Source organism: Rhopalosiphum maidis, chromosome 4, assembly GCF_003676215.2.
Source record: "Rhopalosiphum maidis isolate BTI-1 chromosome 4, ASM367621v3, whole genome shotgun sequence".
In the NCBI taxonomy this organism is placed as follows: Eukaryota; Metazoa; Arthropoda; class Insecta; order Hemiptera; family Aphididae; genus Rhopalosiphum; species Rhopalosiphum maidis.
Window position 1 is genome coordinate 43,770,354 of NC_040880.1, and position 16,691 is coordinate 43,787,044.

General features: G+C 22.8%; 1 protein-coding gene across 1 annotated transcript in view; it reads right to left on the reverse strand.

The window, feature by feature from the left end:
- Positions 1-16,691, reverse strand: part of LOC113558654 (glutamate receptor ionotropic, NMDA 2B) — a 266,124-nt gene that overhangs the window by 232,520 nt on the left and 16,913 nt on the right. The window contains exon 2 of the mRNA XM_026964146.1: positions 6,121-6,173. The gene's annotated coding sequence lies outside the window, so the exon portion shown is untranslated. The remainder of the gene's footprint in view (positions 1-6,120; positions 6,174-16,691) is intronic.

The window sequence follows — 16,691 nt, forward strand, 5'->3', positions numbered from 1 at the left end:
TGAAATACCCGATGCACAAATTATATTATAAGATACAACATTTATAAAAAAATATCACGCTGTAACTTCTACAGAATCTAGAGTCTAATCTAAAAAATGTTATATTATATTTTTGTGGATTTAACTATTTAATCTAAAAACATAAAACACTGAATTCAACTTTTAACAAAATTATCTCTTAAAGGGTACCTATTTAATTAAATGATAAGTACCAAATTACAAGTAATTCTCGTGATACTCATTAAACTCTATCTTGCACTATGATCATAGTTAAGAAAATTTTAAAAAAAAAGTAAAATATTAAATTTAAATTCGATATTTTACTTCGTCAAATCAAATTAGGTTTAAAAATTTACAACTTGAATTTTAATGTGCCGTGTGTCAAAAATTATTTATATACCACCGAAGTAAATAAAATATATAAAATATGTAATCCAAATATTATAGGAGAAACATCAATGTTTTTATCAATTTTTTTATTCGAGAAATAAAATTTACATCATACCAAATAAACGATATTGTAAATATAAGTATACAATATACAACATTTTTTGTAAATACTAAATAAATTAGATACATAATTTTTATAAATTTGAGTAAACACATATAAATTACTATTTTTCATATCCAGAAAGTATGTATATTTAAATATGCATATTCCAAATTATGCAGATTCTGAACTTTAGTATTTAGTTAACTTCAATCACTTCAATTCAAATCAATATTATAAATGTATTTACTTACCATTGTTTTCTTTTAAAACATTTCATTTTAAAAAAAGTTCTGATATAATCTCAGTTTACTTTAGTGTTTCGTGTTCTATAAATGTTAAATTATCATGAAAATATGTGTTACTTATCCAAAATTTAAAAGTTTTTGATGTATAATTTACTTATATAAGCTACACATGATAATGTATATTATACATTGTATAATTTACACTTAAATGTTGAATTTTCACATGTTTCTAAAAACTATGGTTTACTCCGATCAACTCCCCGGAGCCACTTTAAAGACAACAAACTACTTCAACAGTAGGATACCTCAATACGTATGAAATCAAAATTTTGAAATTTATTCATAAATATTCCTTAGTGCAGTTTAATGATATGCAAAGTAAATATATATATATATATATATTAGAGCACTTTTACTCAACAAAAAATGTTTTTAAATCCAAAATTACAAAAAAAAAAAATGTTAACGAAAATCCATAAATTTACATTTTATAATGAACATATAGGTCCTGAAAAAATATTAGAACACTTTACTACCTTTAAAAGTTTTATCTAGAAATCAGCAACTGCATACATATGAGTATTTTTATTAAAATAATAAAATATTTTAGAAAAAAACCATATTCAAAAATTCAATATTATATTAAATTAGGATTTGTTTATCAAATGCTTATTATAATATTTCTCAATAAATAAATATCCAAAATGCTTGATTTGTTAAATCACAGAAACTATTTCCTTTGAAATTACCAAAAAAACCCTTTTGTTTACATTAACAATTATCAATTAAAGAATGAAAAAAGTTCAACTCTATGCTTCAAAAAAAAAAAAAAATTTAGAAACTAAAGTCAAAATAAGATAAAAATTAAGAAATAGTTATCTATATTAAACAAAATTAATTCCTGTTATTTTCTTTAATTTAAATTACACCTGTTATTATAATACGTATCTAAATTACTTAAATACATTTGTCATAAATCATAATCATTTTCAGTGTACTTACAATATTATCTTCATAATGATATAGGTAGTTTCATTTCTGTAAATATTTTTTTTAACGTCATAGAATGTACATTCTTTATACGAAGAAATGGATAAATATGACATGAAAGAATTTACAAAAGACATGCATTTGTGATAATCCACTATACTATCATGTATTCAATAGTACTATATAATTTTTTTTTTCAGAATAGAATAATATAAAATATAAACCAATTGACAACCAATAGCTTGAAATTGCCGAAAATTTATGTTAATAAAAAAATATATGTAAATGTCTTATACTGCAGATTATGTATGATTAATATTTGTTCCTGTTAAACATTAAGTGAAAATTATTGTTAGTTACCCGCATTCTTTATTATATAACACATAAATATAAACTAGAACATTACCTATCTCTCATAATTTTTCATACTAGATTATTATAATATTACATTGAAATTTTAAAATATATCAAATGTTGCATTAACAATTTAAGTATCACTTCATCCAATAATACATACTTTTCAAGTACATTATTCATTCAGTGTATGATAAATAAAACAGAAAATCTGTCAATTGCCTAACTAATAATAAATACCCTAATGTGGGTATGCAAACATAATATAATCTATTGTATAGTATATTTAACAATAACAATAAAAACAGTATATTATCATTTAAGAGTTTAAAATCATTTGTTTTATATATACATAATACATATATATAAATGATAATTTTATAATGATTATTCTTCAAAACCATTTTATATAAATAACGTAACCTCCCGATCAGCATAAAAATCATATTAACCCTTTATGTTCAAACATGCTCTTTGTTTGTATTACTCAACGTATAAATATACGTCGCGCGTCAAGTAAACAGAAAAACTATAACTGTGTTAATGTGTGTTTTATATATATATATATGTTTTATATAGAATATACAAAGTGTGTTTGTATTTTTATTGTACTAAAAAAAATATGGCGACGGAATATAACGTAACTTTATAACTCGGTTATAAAATGCATAGATAATTAAAATTATGAACCTTTCAAAAAAAAAATACACACACACATAGATACAAATATTTTTATTGCACCACATACTTAATGCTATATCGATAGTGATATATTATTTATTTTGATTAATATAGTAAATAAGTGCCATTATATACCGTACTCGTATAAAATTATAAAACATTTAGTTTTAAATAAATATTACAATATAACAGGCAGAACAATTCAATTAAATCGGACAACAAATATTAAATAAAGTTCTGCAGTAATTTACTATCTTTCGAGAAAAACAGAAAATAAAAAAAACATTGTTGGGTATATTTTTACAAGTACTTATAAATAGCCATTATTTCACTTATATTATTTGGGATAAATGGATAAACTATTTAAATGAATTCAAAACTTTTTAGGCTTAAGCTTTTACTGTATTAATGAAAACAAAAACATTAAATTCTTAATTATATTTTTAAATTACATCTTGTTTTGTAAAATTCCACGCAAACCACTACAACTATAAAATCACTTTATACAAAAAAATACTATTAATAAATATATAATTAATTATAAATAAAATCTAGATCATAATAAAAGTTGAGGAAATTATCGAGACATCATTTGAAGGTGGATGCGAAAACTATTCTTTTCGGTTCTAACAAAATGAAAAAAAAAAACTCAACTCAGAAACTACACTCCACAAACACAATACTGGTCGCAAATATCAAAGTATAACTTAGTTAACAAGTTGTAATACTTAATTGTTTTTCAAACTTTATAAAAACAAATATAATTAAATATTATCAAAATATATTATTAAATTGATTTGACATTAATAGAATTTAAATTATTCAAATTAATTTGCTTGAAAATCAAAATGTCTAAACTAAATCTATAATTTCTATTAAAAATAAGTATAAATAGGTAATCAAAATACATTTATTTCATCAAACAAAACGTTATAAAGGAAATTATATGTTATTTAAATAGCCAATTTTATTTCACTATATTCTCGATACCTAATAATCATTTATAAAAATGATCTCTTTAGAGTAACACTATTGTACACTTCCCAGTCGTTAGAGTCTTTACACAACTTTTGTAACGATTTTAGCGAACCAAAATGTAAGTTCTGAAAAAAATACATTATTGTAAAACCAATAGTTTCTTCACTTCATTTAAAATCTAAAGTAAACGAAAAATATATACTTAAAAATAAACGACAGTGCACAGCAGACAAAAAAATTATCTTAAATGTTTTTTTCCAAGTCCACGCTAATGGAATATCAATTAGATGCAACTCAGGCAGAGGCTGTTGAGTGGCGATAAATTCAAAAAACACTGGCCAATTTTTACAAAAGCATACAAACAATTTAATATATTATTATTTACCCGAAAAAACTTTCAACTTTTGCCTCGCATATAATCTACCTCCTGATGGCAATAATTTGTTAATGGTCATCATCGGTAAAGAACCATCATGGACGATAGTCTTGGAAGTAGTCCAAAGACCTTTTTTGTAGACTATCTGACGATAACGCCATGGTCGCCACCATCGTTGGCGACAACAGACGGCGGGAAAATATCGATCCAAATAATCGCGTCGTGAACAGATGCGGAAAATTGGATAGCTCCGCCCCTGAACGTGTCCTAAGCATTGGCCAATAAAATATAAAACCGAAAGACAATTTCTGGTCACGTTATGTGGAACTAACACGATAGGTCTTATGTGCAAAGTGTATATGCATAAATATAATACATGTATACAGTGCATGGTGGACAGTCATCGACAGGCACAGTCCTACTACCACTATAAAAGGCAGATTGGATTTTACAAAGCCATTTCTAGTTTCTACTTAAGAATCTAGATCACAATCGTTATATTAACTGAGGAAACGTATAAAATATATATGTACCTACTTTAAACTTTGAAAATACAGACATGATTATGAACCACCAAAGTTATAACTCACTTAATATTTAGATATACAGTTATTAAAGTAAAGATAAAATTATACGTTTTATGAAACATATTGTGAAGTTATAATAGTTAAATTATATTTTATACACCGTAAATCCGTTACTAGTAACATAATTGATTACTGAGAGAGTTTAACAATATACCTACTTTAAAGATGTAAAAAAAAATGCACGTTGTACATTTTATAAATTAAATCGTGATTTAATTTATCATAGGACTATAACTGTTAATTTTTTAGTAAATAATTACTCAGTTAAATTAAGGTTTTTATCGATTACATATTAATACAAAACTATAATGTTTCCTAAATGTTTAATATAGTTGATAAATCCTTCCAATAACCTGCAGCAAATTATACAGCAGTGGATAATAGTCTAGTTTACAATAATATCATGGTATGATGCAAGTTAAATAATTAATGTTTTCAAACAACGAGATGAAACATAAAATAACTTTACAATGTTATCATTAAATTGACCATCAAAAATATTTTATTAACTATAAATTATGTGAATTCCCAATTTCCCATTGTAATTACAGAAGGTATAATCTACTAACACTATTTTAGTACCAATAATCAATGTTGACCTATCACCTATTATGTTATTATAGGTATCCAATTAATATTTATATGTTATATGACACGAATAATGAATTTGTATTGTAATATTTGTTCATAAATATTATTTAAAAAAATGATAAAATTAATCAGACAATTTCCATGATAAAATGATGTAATTTAGGCTACAAAAAATATTGTCATTATTTACCTTTATAAGAATAAATTACACAATACTTAAGCTTATAAAAATATTTCATACAAAAATTACAGTTTCACTTAATTTGAAACGAAAAAATTAAATACGTATATGGGAATATAAAAAAACATAAAAATAAACTATACCGACACTATTTATTAAATAAAACCTAACCATGTATTTTCAAAATATTTACGTACATGTGAGTAGATTGGCATTTTTTGATCGTCTTACAGAGGAAAATAAAATAAATGAGTTGCGTCATTAACAAACATTAACAGATCTCTTTCAAATAAAAAAAATATATAATTCTTCTACAAAGCAATAATGACGAGCCACATTAAAGATAATAATAATTTGTAGCTATTACATTCACAGAACCTATTAAGTATATAACGTATAATGCTTCAACTAGATAGTTAAACTGCGGTATCAACATTTGAATACCCACAAAAACAAGCACTATATCTTCATTGATAATTTATTTAATGTCCACGTTTTAACTTACTACATACTTCACTGGCAAAAAACCCAAACTAAATATATTTATAAATATTATTATAAAAATTGATCGATTTAATATTAAGTGCTTATAATATAGATAAAATAATATTACGATAAACCTAGCTAGGTTCATAATTTCTTACCTTTACTGAAACACTGAAATACCGATTGATCCAAATTATTTGTCAATTCCAATCTAAAAATAACAAAAATAATATATTGATATTAAATATTTTTTTATATTTCTTAGCTTATTTATTTACAGAAAACGATTTATTATAAATTTAGTGCATAAACTAATTAATAACAAAACTACTAGTTTTTATTATATTTTATGATATTACTTTATCGTGTTAAATATTCATATATTATGCACACTTATATAAATATTTGAGAAATAAACACCATTTTTAAAAAATTGGTAGCAATTATAATATAATATACACTATAGAATATATGCATGATTTTTTAGTACCATATTATATTTTCAATTCACTGGAATATTTACGGACAAGTGTCACTAATGAGTGATTTTTTTCTCATGACATACATGTCAAAATTCACAATAGAAATTAAAAAATATGAATATTGTGCATAATAAATATAGCTCGTATTTATAACAACATACAAATACAATTTAAAATGAATTAAGTATATAGCAGTCTATGAAATTTAAAAATAGTATTAAAAAAATATAATACTAAAATAAATTATAATTAATTTTGCAGACTATTTAATAATGTTAAAATTATAATATCACACCCTAATAGCCAAACAGGTACATAGTAACATAGTATTTTTAATAAATGTTAAATTAGTATGTCATATTCATGACCAAATCGTCATAAAATTTTGATAATCTTCATTTGAAAATCTATGAAATAATTTAACATAAACTAGCCTTTTATTTAATCAAAATATGAATTATAATAATTTATTTTTTTTTTGTTATTTGTTTGATGACTGGTTTGGTAAAAGTTTATAAGGACTATCCTATTTACAAAGAAACAAAATCTTTAATAATATTATATCTTTTCAATATATATTGTTATAAATAATTTTGTTTACATTGTGTTTAAAAAGTTTAGAAACTTTCTCAACATACTATTATATTACTACATATTGTATTAGGTAGGTATATATTATAATAGAATATATCGTTTTATGAAAGAAGGAGAATACTTATATGTATGTTACTGTTTTAAGTACTAAAGTTTTAACTACTAAAGTCAAGGTTTACAAAAATAAATTAATATTTAATACAATTTTTATAATACGTATCATATTTCTAAATTAAATGAAATCTGCAGCTTTAAAAATTCACTTACCCAAAATTATATTATTATATTATCAACATCTTTTTCATTTTTCAATCATCAAAATCGCTAAAATTAAAATAATATTTTAACATTGAAAAATTAAACAAGAATAATCACGTTTACTTACTACTTACTATATGACAAAACTATATCTCATTTAATTTGTTTAATAATTAATGGAACGATTAAAAATAAATACATAGGATTGAAGAAAATTAAGTTAAAATTATACTGTTTTTTAATATAAAAACCTTTCTACCTTTTAGAAATTTATTTATTTTTTCAAATTCTTGTATAATATTACAGTATGTACCACTTATATATAGAATTTTGAACAAAATGTCACTGAGAAAATCCAACAATATAAGTAGGTCACTAGAGACACATATAAACAAAACTCTCTCTACAGCTATAACTATACCTCCTCCACACTATATTTAAAAAGACCCCAGAGACTATTTCGCTTGATCGAATTATCGAATTGTTCATGGTTTGCAATTTGCAGTGACTTTTATTTCTAACGTTTTTCTCAGTCTTTTGTCTGTCGACCTATCATTACACAAATTAATGTGCATCATTTCATTTGCTTATTTAAATGTGGTAGGATGTGTCACAGATTGTGAAAATTGCACGATTAGCTTATCTAAATTGATTATAAAAATAAAAACTTTTTTTTTCGGTAGGTACTTAAAACTAAACTAAAACCCATCAGCCAGTCCGTGTAATTCATTTATAATGCATATAATTTTAATTACAACAAATGAACCGTTTCAGGGATGTACTTCGGACACTTGGTCAATTTGCATTACTTGAATTGGAGATAATTTGTGACCCGACCCACACTGTTGTCTGTTTTATCAAAACACCCAGGGAGGATGGCATTGCAGGATCGGTAGAACGTGACGCATACCTACACTAAGATACGCACACTGTGCACTTCAAAATTACGGCTATACTTCCGTAACAGTGGTAAAATAGGATCGTACTATAATCTTACGAGCGTATTATAATATTAATTATATAGGCTGAAACAATGATCTAAGGATATTATTACTCGTGTCTACCAACCGTATATAACGTGTACAATCTATATCAACCGGAAACGGAATCGTGAACGACCTTAGATAACGATAAACTCAGACCGTCTTTGGAGGATATCTCTAGCTACCAATCCACAGTACTATATATGGTAAACGCAGAACGGACTTATCCCTTTAAAACAAAAAACTAGTCTCATCGTGATCTATTTTCGTTTTTATCAAAGTATATTTTTGTAAAAAAAATGTTCGACAAAATATATTGTTTAAAAATCATGTTGGTAACAGATTACAAATATAACAATCATAAGTGTGCATAAAATATGGACATTTTCTAAACATTAAAACAAAAAATGTGTGTGTTTAGCCCAATTTTAACGTAATTTTAAAATTGCAATGATAGATACATTTATTCAAATTTTCATGTATACTTAAACACTATATTTTCAAATACTTATTTTTTTATACCATTTAACATGGTAATACAAAAAATTTTTTAAAATGAAAATCGTTATTGTAAGTAAATAATTAACCGGATGATCTAATCAAAAATCATGATAAATATAAATATAAAACCTACAAAATAAACCATTAATTTTTAAATCATCTCATCACTCACATATTTAGACTATTATTCTTACAACTTAACTAGTTTGAATTAAAAGATTTAGATGCATCAACATTTTTAAAAAATCCCTATCTGAAAAATAATTAACAGTAAAAAAGAGTTATACGCTTTGAAAAAATAAATTATACTTCCACAAGATACTCCTTGAATGGTACAAAAAAATATAATTATTTAGAAATATGATCTTAAAAAAAACTTAAAATTCCAAAAATTATAACTTAAATAAATGCATTATCAAAAGATAAAAACAGAGTGAACATGCTTGATGAATTACATTTCATAATCAACAATAATTTATATATTTAAATTGTATTATTAAAATTGCTACATTTAAACGTTGAAGTTATGTAGTTATGTTTAAAAACAAATTATCAAATATTTTCATAAAACGGAGCAATGATTATACAAACTTAATAAAAGTACTCTTATAAAAAATAAAATTGTTTGTAAAATAATCACACATTAACATAATAAATACTATTCAACATCACGCCTGTATTCGACGATACCGTCTTATTTTCATTATTATTATTCGGAATAATTTATTCCTATAGGATATACCACCACAGTGACTATCAAAAGTAAGTATATCACGATAATAATAATTATAAATAATCAAATAAATTAAAATATTATTATGAATAATAATTTGTTACGTCAACATTTGAAAAAAATAACATGGTTTTGTATACAATAATAGTTCATCTATCATACCTGTACAATGTATATGTATAAATATATTTTCTAAAATAATTCTGAAATTAAATTTTTATAATTACAAACTACTCAATGTTCTCAACTATTTTTGGTAGAAATGTATTTTAATGCAAATTGGAATCAAGACTAATATATATTTTCGGAAAAGGACAATATTTCTTTAGTGGAATCCGGCAACATCTCCCTGTTTCTTCCTTTATCCGAAAGGTACAAAATATCTCCAAAAGATTTTATTGCAGACGATTCTATAATTTATCACTTAAAAACGCAAGTTTTGAATGGTTAGTAATATCAAATCAAATTAAGATAATATTTTTCTGTCCTATCCTCTTTTGAAATCGTGACACTAATAATACACCACCGTTTTAGGTAATGTGTCACATAAGTCCACCAAAGTACGTATATTGAATAGTAAAAAAAAACCCACACCCAGATTCTGCGACAGACGATAAAATATTATGTCCAAGTACGTAACATTTGATGATCCTTTATTATAGCAAGGCAATATTGGTCGGAAATCGTAAAAACATAGTGGTGTACTCACTCCATTGTAATAATGTGTTTTCAACTTAGTCCTGCAAATAATGAAGTCCTCGGATAACCCCTTACACATGTCATCATATCTGTTCAGATAAAAGTTAAAAACAATAGAATTCGTTTAAACCTCCTCCAACATTATCATTTCACTCTCTTTTTCTGGAGCAAAAGTTCTAGAACTTTTGATATCTCACACAGTATTGTAAGCATTAATTGTTACGGATAGTATGAATAATAAATAATTATTATATTTTTATTTAAAAAATAAACATTATATAACATTACTATTTGTGTTTTGTTATTTTTTAAATTAATTTTCAGTTATTTTATAACAAAGAATTTGATAATAGTTAAAACTTATGAATGTTGTTTAAAAATTTTATTTTATCATAACATTGTAAATATAAATAACATCACGCCATTACTTTTTAAAAACAATGTAATTTTTAGTTCCATTCTAAAAAACAATTTATCTAAAAACTTGAGAAAAAAAACTTATAATATTTATCACTAGAGTTTGGATATTTTAAGAAATTCTAGTACTTAATAAGAATTTAAAGTATATTTTTGTTTTTTTCATAGATTAAAATATGTTTTTTTCAAGTTATATAGATTTACTTATAACATCTGTACTATATAAATCTAAATCATCATAAATATAATTTCCCAACTAAAATATTTCAAAAACACAAATATCAAATTAATATTCTAAAAATAATGTACATACTTTAGTATTTCAATTCTTGCTATATTTATAAGATAAAAATATTTAATCAATATAAAAATTCAATCAAACCACTTTAAAATTATGATATATTAATTTTTATTTCATAAAAAGTTTTGAATTCCATGTATTGTATTTTCAACTTAATTGTAAAAAAAAGTAATTTAAATTAATTGATAAATGTTTTCATTAAAAACTAAAATTATTACAATTTATCTCATAACATTATAATAATATTTAAAAAGCATATTTTTAAATTTTAAATCACTATGAATAATTATTAGAACAAATTACTCATTTAGATTGGATTTAGATTATATTTAATATAATTGTATTCTATAGTTTTGTTTTTTTTTTAATCGCATTAATAATATTAATTAATTATATTAATAATTAATAACAATTAATAATACGTACTCGAGTTGTGTTTCCAGTTGGATAAAAAGGTATAAAGAATCTTTATTAAGAGTAAATAATAATAGAATAATGTGTACAAAATTCAATTAAAGTCAATGGATATGTAATAATAATTGACCCGGAGTAGTTTTTCGACAAGTAACAATTTTGAGCAGTATATAAACGAGATATGCTTGTTATTCCAAAATGGAGAAGAAACTTTAAAAGCTAATTTATGGGTTTTAATTACACATTCCACACGCCTAAACTTGATAGTTAATACAGTTTAAATGTATCCATAACCAATTTCATCCTAAACTTCATTAACAATATATTACGTTCATACATATAATATGTAGCAAAAACAAATGCTAATTATAGTCGTTGACATTATTTAAAACCTCCTACAATCTACATCTATAATAGCCATTTCTTTTCAAAACTAACTCAAAATTTGAATTTTCTAACAACCACTTTAACACAGAAAACACGATTAATATATCATTGATTTAAGCTCCTGTAAAATAACAGCTCAATAAGGATAACTATAAACAAAGTATAATAAATATTCACCCATTATTTTTTCTGTAGTTATAAAACAAAACAGTATTTATTATATTATATTTTCCATATAACTAACAAATACTGCAATCTTAGAGTATTTATGATATGTAATTAAAAAACCAATATTACATTTTAAAAATACTATATTTTAATAACTTATTATAGTTAATTTGTTTGGATTTTTAGAAAGATTTGAATATTAATGCTTCAGTAATAAACAATTTCAGTTGTAACGAATTTTTCAGTAGGTACTGATAAATTATGTATTTCTATTATTCGAGATGTATTGAAGTATAAATATAACTTTGAACCCATCAATCTTAAATTTATTGTATAACTTGCTTTTAATAGTCTTTTTTTTATTATGACGTTTAAAAATGTGTTTCATAAATTATACGAGAGTGACAGTCGACAGATTTAGTGAAATGTAAACAAGTTAAATAGTAATACGGACCATTACGTTAAGTTTTTATACATTTCTATTAATGCAGTTTATAAACCTAAATTAAAGAAATATCTAAATACTTTAACACCGTCACACTGATACTAAAATATTAATAAATAAAAGTTTCCAAGTATTCATAAAATCACAAACTTTAAGTAACATGTTTATTATAAATTCAAAAATATTACCAACGCAGTACAATAAATTTTACATTTTATAAAGAATATACGTAAACCACACGATTGAAATTGTTCAAGAGGAACATAATTTTTTTTTAACGAGTCCGTCGAAATCAATCGATCTCAAAATATACCACATTCAATATTAATACATAGCAGACACATTAATCAAGCTTATCATTGTATTTTTAAAACATTTATGAATTATGTTTATATAGTTCAAAATGATAGTATTCGTAGTTTGTGCCATTTTCTAAATAGATACTTTCGAATACCCATTTATAAAATATATGTAATATATACAATATGGTGTACACAATTTTATCGGTTTAAAATTTAAATATTCGCTGTTTATTCTGATGGGTTATTGTATGGTGTAGGTATACCCTATTACACTGACACTAAATATATGTAAACGATATAACCTTAAATAATATTAATTTACACCTAGAAACTCTATGACAAAACAATTCAGGTTTTTTGTTTGCCAAAATTTAAACTCATTTTTGTAGTTACGCCCTTTTACAAAACACAGTTGTTAAGTGAATGATACACATATTTCACTTTGTTGATATACAAATTTTACACATTAACTTTTCTTTTTCAAATAAATATTTTAAATTAAAAATATATTATCTGAATGTTTGCGTTCTATAAAACATTATAATTACATTTTAAATAGTTTTTCTTGAGACATAAATTTTTAATAAATATAACCATAACATGTTTCTAATAATATTATTATTTATAACAACAATAACTTATAGTATTAATACTTTCAATATAATAAAAACAATTAAAAATCAAAAAGAATATTTGCAATCAAAAACAAAAAAATGTGCTTTTTATTTATGCACAAACAAACTGGAATATTTCATATCATAATAAATAAATACGAATATAATACAGAATTGTATTTAAAAAAAATATTAACGAAAATTGGTTTGATTTAACCTTTTTAACAATTTGATGTAAGTATATAAAAAATAAAATTGTTCAATTAAATATAATTAACTTTAAACTTAAAAACTTCATAAGACAGTGAAATATATAAGTATAATGTTAATAATTATAAGAAACTGTACAATGTATATGATATGGTAGAAAGTTTCAATTAAACCTCAAGTGGGTAATAACGATAAACTTAATAGTAAACAAGTTTCACTTAGATTATTAGTATATATTTAGTGACATATTCTATGTAATACTAAACTTAAATAATAATCATAATTATTATCAATAGACGAAATTACATTTACAAAACTAATCGTACTTAAAAATTAATTTTATTTATAAATGTATACCATAGTTTTAAATATGTAAATAGCATTTATCTAAAATATCCTAATATCTTCCCAATAAAAATAAAAAAATTTAAAGTAGACGGTTGTATGCATTTTATTTAATTATTATTATGATACGATATTGAAACAGATTTTACTAAATACACTTGGAAATATAGTATTTTTATTTATTAACCTTGATAAATCCTTACATATTATATATACAAGCAATGCGGCCAATCCCGTACGATAATTATAATTTGGGTTATTACAAACGAGATGGTAAATCTTAATATGTATAAACGATTGTAGCAATTGTCGAATTATAATTTAAAATATATTTTGTATTCAAACACTAAACTTAAAATTACTAAATTATACAAATTTATTATTAGGTTATCCAAAGAAGATTATTATAACTATTTTGTATTAAGTTAATTTCCTCTGATCGAGTCTAATTTCTATGTAAAATACAATTTTTATAACAGCCAATAATTTAAAATAAATCTCACACAAATTATTTATAATAACAGACATTTTACGTTTTTAATTTAAAATTGTATTGTGTAATATAATATACAGAAAAGTATAACTATAATACATCAACTATGTATGAACATAATATCACTACAAGATAGATTAAAAACATACCCAATAAAATAATATGTATATAATTTTTAGTATTAATGACCCATTATCATTGTAAGATAATTAAAATAATATTTACAAAGAAAAAAATGAATATTACTAATAAAACATGTTTTAAATAATATTTCAACCGTAATACATTTATATATTGAGTCGTAGCCTCATAGGTCAATATACTTCTTTAACGAAACTACATAGATTTTACTTGACATTCTTTTATTAATTAAGCTTAATATAAATAATATTTTTATACATGGGAAAATCAAAAAAGTAAAGTTATTCTTATATGATTTTGAATATATCTACTAAAATAAATGAAAATATTCATACAAAAAAAAAATACATTGTAAGTACAAAGTCGATTTTAAGTATGTAGAATATTTTTCTTGAAAATTAATGATATTTGTTTACTTGGAGTTTCCGTATACTTTTAAAGAATATTGGAATAATAAATAATACTATAAATCATTACTGATATCTCAAATACATAAATAAAAATGTACAAAATAAGTATGAGTATTACTTCTATCTCAGACCCTGCAGATACAACGTACTAAATTTTCATAAATTTAGCAGTTGATCTAATCTTATGAGTTGTGTTGTAACATTTAATATTGAAGCTAATTTATACCAAATTAATCATTATTAAACTTTAAGTTAAGAACATTATATAAGTTTGGACGTTGGATTTTAAATTTGTGTGCAAGTTATATAAGTATGTAAAATTTATAAATTTAAAAATGATCATAAATTGCGAAAAAATAAAAACTAAAAAAACCAACGTAAAAACTTCGATAATGCTCTATTTATTCGTCTTACAGTTTCATAACAGATTATTTCATTTTTATATACGATAAATATTAGCCTAAGATTTATTCTGCTGAACGCAAATTGTCTATATTACGCAATGATCAGAAGATTAGAAAATAAAAATAAATAATGCACTGGCCTTCTATATTAAGTGCATACTTCATTCATAATATAAATATATAAATAATAAACAATTTCTTTCATAATTTCATGAAAGTATTACTTTTATTACTGTTATATTCTTAAATGCAGAGTGGAGCCATAAATATAAATATCTACATACCTATTGGTATTCAAATTATATATTATGTTTATGTTAAAAATAAATGGTTTTCATTATCTTTTGGAGCATTAAAAATGCAAATTAGATATAATCCATAGAACGAGGTATTAAAAATAAGAAATTACCAATTTTTCAAAATAACTGGGAGCGGGCAAAACGACAATACTTTATGCAACACTAATTTTTAATAAAATTGATAGTTTTTATTTATTGCAATAAATGTTTGATATAAAATTCCTTATAACTCATAAATGATTAGTTATTCTAATAGAAATTTAAAAATATGAAATTAAGATTAAATTATTATTTATATATTAATAATTATTCAATATTAATAATTATTTATTAATATTTAATTAAATTAAAAATATCAAAAAACATATTATATATTTGAAGTTTAAATTTAGGCAAAGTTAGATATTTAAACAAAAAGTAATAATTTTTGTTATAACGTTAAAATTTAAAATATATTAATTTCAAAGACTTAAAACTACCTCTTCTTAAACATACCAAAATAATGCATTATTTTCTATAAACAATAAATGTTCAAATTATTTTATAAATTTTAAGTTATTTATACCACAAGTATATTCACAATATCCTAAAGTTTAACTATTATAAATTAATAAAAACAATTTAAGGTATAATATTATGATAATTAATAACACAATTAATGGGATATTCTTGAAAATAGTTATTTCGACATATACTGTATTAATAATAACAAAAAAATTATTCAAGTTTTATAAATATGAGTAAATTACAAAATATTTTTATAAATATAATATAATTTTTAACACACTGTTTCCGCTCAAAATAGTTTTTTTTATTCAATGATTTATCATTGATTTCAATTTTAACAAATACATTACTAATCAGTCTCGAAGACGAAATACACTTAAAACTAAAGCAATTCCTCGGTTTGTATAGGTACTGAATAATACCAATAGAAAGAAGTGTTTTAAGTAAAATTAACTTCTATGATTTTTACTAAATACATTAAAAAGACAATTAACAGAATACATGTATATTATAAACAATATCAACAACAATTTCCTTGTAATAATTAAATAAATAAATAAATCCCATATATCCATTTCAGCTCTAACCTACACTTTTATGCATGATAATGCAATACACCTAA